The sequence below is a fragment of the Bos indicus genome, chromosome 2 (genome assembly GCF_029378745.1).
Source record: "Bos indicus isolate NIAB-ARS_2022 breed Sahiwal x Tharparkar chromosome 2, NIAB-ARS_B.indTharparkar_mat_pri_1.0, whole genome shotgun sequence".
NCBI classification, from domain to species: domain Eukaryota; kingdom Metazoa; phylum Chordata; class Mammalia; order Artiodactyla; family Bovidae; genus Bos; species Bos indicus.
In genome coordinates, this window is record NC_091761.1 from 95,051,039 (window position 1) to 95,057,988 (window position 6,950).

Below are 6,950 nucleotides of genomic sequence, written 5' to 3' on the forward strand. Positions count from 1 at the left end.
ATCCTTTTAAAAAGTTTGCACCAAATGCTTTTCTAAGCCACAGAATCTCACATGGCACTCTTTGTCCTAGAAAAACAAACCAAGCAAGACACTTCCCCAGTGGCTCAGCAGTAAAGAATCTACCTGCAATGCAAGAGAGGCAGGAGATGTGGAGGAGGAAATGGCAATCCACTCCAGTATTCTTGCCTGAAAAATCCCATGGACGGGGAAGCCTGGTGGGCTACAGTCCAAAGGATCACGAAGAACGGGACGTGATGGAGCAACAACAAACAGAAAATAAGACTTTTCTCAATTTCACCTCCACTGTGATTTTGATATCAATCTGGGTTTTTAAGTTTTTAAGAAATTGTGTAAAATATACAAAATATGCCATCTCTCTTGGCCATTTTACAGTGTACAGCACAAGGGCAGTCAGTAAGTCTTCTTACTTTATTGTGCAGCCGTCACCACCATCCATCTCTAGAACGCCATTCAGCTTGTAAAACTGAAACTGCAACTATTCAACTGTGACTCCCAGCAATCACCACTTTCTGTCTCTATGAATCTGACACATACCTCGTATGAATGGAATTATACAGTATTTGTCCTTTTGTGTGGTGGCTTATTTCATTTAGCGTAATATCCACCGTGTGCATCCTCACTGCAGTAAGTATCAGAATATCCTTCCTTTTTAAGAATAAATGATATCCTCTTGTATATATACACAATATTGTATATTGTATATATACACTGCATTTTGTTTACCCTTCCATCCTTGAACACTTGGGTTGCTTCTATCTTTTGTAGAAGGTGGTGTTCCCCACCCCGCCCCCAGAAACTTGTTATTCTCTTGAGTGTCAAACTGTTTTAAATCTTGGTTTCATATTTCTAGAGCATTTTCTAATCCTAAAGATTATATATCACGGAGCACTGACATATATACACTCGCTCGCTCAGTCGCTCAGTCGTGTCCGACTCTTTGAGACCCCATGGACTGTAGCCCACCAGGCTTCTCCGTCCATGGGATTTTCCAGGCAAGAGTACTGGAGTGGGTTGCCATTTCCTTCTCCACGGGATCTTCCCAACCCAGGGATCGAACCTGGGTCTCCTGCATTGCAGGCAGACACTTTACCCTCTGAGCCACCAGGGAAGCCCCATATATACACTACCATGTGTAAATTAGACAGCTAGTGGGAAGCTGCTGTATACCACAGGGAGCTCAGCTTGGTGTTATCCGATGCCCTAGAGGGGTGGGATGGGGGTGGGGGGTGGGAGAGAAGCTCAAAAGGGAGGGGATATATGTATATATATAACTGTTTCACTTTGTTGTACAGCAGAAACTAACACAACATTGTAATTATATTCTAATAATGAAATTTTAAAAGTAAGTACAATCACCAAAAAAAGATTATATATCCTTGTCTCTATCATTTATCAATCATCTATCATTTTTCCTAAGAAAATCTTTAGTTGTTTATTTTTAAATTAAGTACACGTTACCATATTATTTTTTATGTATCCTCATATTCTTTTATTGTGGACTTAATTTTTGGAAATAACAAAAAACCACAGAGGACAAATTTGAGGACAAAATTGAGAGTGGGTGACTAAGTAACAATAGAAATGGCATTTATTAAGCGCCTACTCTGTGCCGGGCACTGTACTAGCATTTCAAAACACCCATAATCTCATTCATCCTTATCACAGTCTGTTTGGCAGCTGTTGATAAACATTAATATTCATTTTATAGATGAGGAAACTGATGCTCAGGGGCTTTAAGCTTTAAATGGGTTTCCCAGGAGTGTACAATTAGAAAAAAGACAGACCTAGATCATCTGTAGCCTGAGTCCTTCTGATCCAAAACTCATGCATCTTTACACCACTATCTCTAAAACTTTCTTAATGATTACAGTCACTTGCATACTTGGTGAAAGTACGAATTCCTGGGCTCTAGCCCAGATATACCCAATCAAAGTATACAGAGGAGGGGCCTGAAAAAAATCACACTGCTTGAAGTCAGGGTATCTCCACTGTGTTTTTGTTAAACGTGTGACATGCATTTAAAATAAAGAGATTGTGTTATGCGGCTCACAGTTCTGGGGCACTTTCCACAACACATACTAGAAATGTTACAAACATTAGTTATTGGAATGATAGTACCGGCTTCAGGATGACTTCTTTGGAAGGTGATATTTGAATGTTCTGCTTTATTGTCACTAAGATGAGCAGACTCACTGGTATGTAGGCACAACTCATGGCATTTTATAATGGAAAGACTAAGATAGCCCTGATCTGGGATCCTGGATAAATCTTTTAACTTTCAGAGCCTTGGTTTCTTCATCTGTAAAAACAACAATGCTAATACCCATTTGAAGGACTGTTGTACATATTAGAAATATTCCTTGTCATGTAGCAGATGCTTAATTGCTAATTCTTATAATAATAAATAATACATATTTATATTATTTTAATATATTTTGTGTGTGTGCTAAGTTGCTTCTGTTGTGTCCGACTCTGTGTGACCCCATGGACTGTAGCCTGCCAGGCTCATCTATTCATGGGATTCTCCAGGCAAGAACACTGAAATGGGTTGCTGTGCCCTCCTCCAGAGGATCCTCCCAACCCAGGGATCAAACTGGAGTCTCTTACATTTCTGCATTGGCAGGCAGGTTTTTTACCGCTAGTGCCACCTGGGAAGCAAGCCCATTTTCATATATTGAAAGTGAAAGTCACTCAGTTGCTTGGGACTCCTTGCGAGCCCATGGACTATTCAATCCCTGGAATTCTCCAGGCCAGAATACTGGAGTGGGTAGCCTTTCCCTTCTCTAGGGGATCTTCCCAACCCAGGGATGGAGCCCAGGTCTCCCACATTGCAAGCGGATTCTTTACCAGCTGAACTACAAGGGAAGCCCAAGAATACTGGAGTGGGTAGGTAGCCTATCCCTTCTCCAGAGGATCTTCCTGACCCAGGAATCGAACCAGCGTCTCCTACATTGCAGCCAGATTCTTTACCAACTGAGCTATCTATACAATATTACATATATTTTATATGAATGTATAATATTTATATAATGTTTAACATTATATGTATTACATTCTATTATATATGATATATATTTGTATAGTAGAATATTATATATTCTATATTATAAAATCTATGATCTATTATATATAACATAATATATATTAATATAATATATTGATAATAATATTATAATTAAGCAAAATTTCTATAGTGATTATTACTTTGTCAACAAAGGTCCATCTAGTCAAGGCTACGGTTTTTCCAGTGGTCATGTATAGATGTGAGAGTTGAACTATAAAAAAAAGCTGGGCACCGAAGAATTGATGCTTTTGGACTGTGGTGTTGGACAAAACTCTTGACAGTCCTTTGGACTCCAAGGAGATCCAACCAGTCCATCCTAAAGGAGATCAGTCCTGGGTGTTCATTGGAAGGACTGATGTTGAAGCTGAAACTTCAATACTTTGGCCACCTGATGCGAAGAGCTGACTCATTTGAAAAGACCCTGATGCTGGGAAAGATTGAGGGCAGGAGGAGAAGGGGACAACAGAGGATGAGATGGTTGGACGACATCACCGACTCAATGGACATGAGTTTGGGTAAACGCCGGGAGTTGGTGATGGACAGGAAGGCCTGGCGTGCTGCGATTCATGGGGTCGCAAAGAGTCGAGTAGGACTGAGTGACTGAACTGAATTGAACTGAACTGTAAGTGTGAACTGCAGCCCTTGGCAGTGATCCTTATATAATGAGCTAGTCATCCAGGGTTTCCGGCTGAATTAAGCCTGGAGCTGAAATCTTGAAAAACGTGTACGGAAAAGCTTCTATACCTATCTCCTGTAGATACGGTGAGCTGGTGGAGGGGGAGAGAGTGGCAGGGGGCCGCAATATTTTGGAAGGCACGTCACAGTGGAAAGAGTAGGAAGTGAATACAAATGTCCCCTAGGTGGCGCTGCATCATCGTGAAAGTGCAAGTGGGAAATTTGGTATTTTTAGAGGTGACTTCCTTCTGGTTTGAATTTCAAATGAGAGCAGGACAGCTCCCTGAGATGTCTGGGAAAAACTGACCAGGAAGAAAGAGTCTTTTTAGTAGGATTGAGTATACAATACTCTTGCCGGTGAGGCCCCTTCGGGTGTTGAGTTGGCTGTAGCTGGAAACAGGAAGCGGGGTCAGGCCAACTTTTATTCATTCTCTGTTGGAGCCCTGCCTGATTTTGACAGGTTGAGAACCATTTATAACTCTGCTGTGGGGGATACTTTCGCCTGGGATGTTAGTGCTTGCCCCTCTGGGGACTCAGTATGGGATGTGAGGGCGGGAGGACCACTGGAATATCCATATAGAATATGCTAATGAATTCTAACAAGAATCGCCCTTTACTGTTCTGTGTGTATCACTGTGCATTTCTCAGCTACACTCGTCCCCTCCAACCTCAATTTCTGGGCAACCTATTTTTCTTTCGGCATCAGAAGCGATAGCATCTGGGAAGTGAGTCTGATGAATTCTGTCTGGCAACCAACATCTTTCAGACTGCCAGATCCTGGGGGAGGAAACTGAGATGCTCAGGAGTTGGTTCAGGGCCAGGTATACCTGTCCTTGAGGTCCCAGTGATTGGGGGAAGGAGACTGGCCAAATGTGAGGCAGAACTTCTGAAACTCTGCTTCCTGAGTTCATTTGCATTTTGGCAAAATGTGACTTTGGTTTCCAAGGGAAAGAGTTCACATGGATTAAAATGTCTCAATTGCCGAAGTTGCTTTGTGTCCCCCACTAAAGCCTTCTGCCATCAATCCCCATCTCTCAACACATTTTCAAATGTGGTGTCTTTGGAAGGTAACCATAGCAACTAAGCTTATTCAAAAATGACTGAATCTAGGCAATAAAGGGAGAGGTAACCCCATGGTATTTTTTACTGGTAACTCACAGGACACTGGTGATTCTAATAATTGTACAGAGTGAATATTGTTACCTATGAACAAGGCACTGTATGACTTGAAGACATTTGATTCTTACAACCATGCTATGCAGTAGTCATCATTATTCTTTCAAACAGTTGAGAGAACTGGAGCAGAAAGATTCTGATGATTAGTCTATGGTTGTGCAGCTAGTTAGGTCTTCTGGACCCTGATATCAAAGGGCCTCCGATGTGCTGTAAAGACACTGCCTTCTAAGGAAAGCTGGAGAGAGGTCTTGTCATGTCCATTTTGCAGGTGGTGAAAATGAGTCACAGAAACATGGAAATTGTTCAAGGCAACAGCAGAGCTCAAAACCTCTGTCCCCACCAATACCTTTCTGTCATATATGGCTTTAGCACTCTCAAAATGATCTCATCTGCTTGCAGCTGGTCTTCATGGTGTATCTACTTACAGATGAGGGAATTGAGACATTAAGAGGTTAAATGACATTTCCCAAGGTCTCAATGACTCTACTGAAGAAAAGGAACCACACCCACCTCTAATTTCATGCTGCCTTCCTAGATTTGGTGCTTTAGAAAAGCCCTTCCACTTATCCATCCATTCACCTACTCATCCATTTCATAAGAATTTATGAATGTATTAGGTACCATGTATTATGTGTGGTTGACAAGGTTTTCAAGACCAAGTTTAATTCATCAGAGATGTGTTCTACTGTACTATAATAATAGGACCATCTTTGACTTGACTGTTGTGGAAATACTGTGTATGAGTATAAGCTTGTATATGTGGGAATTATATATTCTAATTAGTCTAAAAATGCATGCTATATGTGCTATAGATATGATATCATGTTTATAAATTGCCTAAAATGATCACAGGGAAGGATGTTATGCTTAAAATTTTTAGTAAAGTCAAAGGCTGATGGAGACTCAAAAAAAACATGATCTGTGACTCCAGCTAGAGCCATCTGCCATGCAGGGAACTCAGAGTGCAGAGAGGAAGAAGGGTGGCCCTTGTCCTGAAGGGCATGTTTGCTGGCTTGGACCCATTGTTCACTCAGTGAAATAGAGCCACGACTCAGAGAGGAATGTTTGGAAACCTCGACTCAGAATTCCTTTGAAAGCTTGAAATGAGTCCTTTGAGCACTTGGGGGCTTGAAGGTAGGATCATGACTTTTGCCTGAAACAGCTCAAAGGCCTGGAGTTGCTAGATGGCAGAGCAAAAGCAGAGGGCAGCGGGAGAGGGTTGTAGGCTTCCAAGCTTTACTGAGGGGAGGAAGGCATGATCTTTTCCATCGATTAAACAGATGCCAAGGAAGATGGCAGGATTGAGTCATCCTGAAAAGCATCACCCTGGTGGCTCAATGGTAAAGAATCTGCCTGTGTTACAGGAAATGCAGGTTCAATCCCTGGGTCGGGAAGATCCCCTGGAGAAGGAAATAGCAACCCACTCCAGTATTCTTGCCTGAGAAATCCCATGGACAGAGGAGCCGGGTGGGCTACAGTCCATGGGTTCACAAAGTCAGACACGACTCAGCGACTAAACAAAAGCAGAGGACTTCCTGCTAGGGTGCAGCAAATCCAGCAAAAGGAGGCTGTGTGAGCTTTTCACAGTCAGCCTGAGCCCACTGTAGGGTCGGGGCAGGGGCCCTGTGGTGTCAAAGGGCTGCAGCCAGTGGAAAGGGGCGTGTTGGTGGTCAAGTGTCTCTTAAGGACCCCCAAAGGGGAAGAACTAGCATTTGCACATCCAACACACAAAAAAGACACCTTCACAAGTCACAGGTAAATATAAAGACCTTGATGCTGTACCTCTTGTCTTTCCTCTCCATTCTGACCCTGCAGGAGCCATAGGGATCACAGTGAGGGGGGCAGGAGGAGGGAAAGAAAGAACGAGGTGGACAAACAGCGAAAGAAGAGACGCTGCTCCTAACTGAGCAGGAGGGAACCTTAAATGTAGAGGCAGTCTGAGCTCAGGTTGGAGAAGAATTTTCAGACACAGAGCATTTTAGAAGAGAGAATTTATTGAGAACAAAGTCCTGAG

The 6,950-nt window shown here is 42.5% G+C and overlaps 1 non-coding gene across 1 annotated transcript; it reads right to left on the reverse strand.

The window, feature by feature from the left end:
- Positions 1-1,057: 1,057 nt before the first annotated feature.
- TRNAC-GCA (transfer RNA cysteine (anticodon GCA)) lies at positions 1,058-1,129 on the reverse strand. Its single transcript has one exon. It is a non-coding gene; the product is annotated as a tRNA-Cys (tRNA).
- Between the last annotated feature and the right edge of the window lie 5,821 nt (positions 1,130-6,950).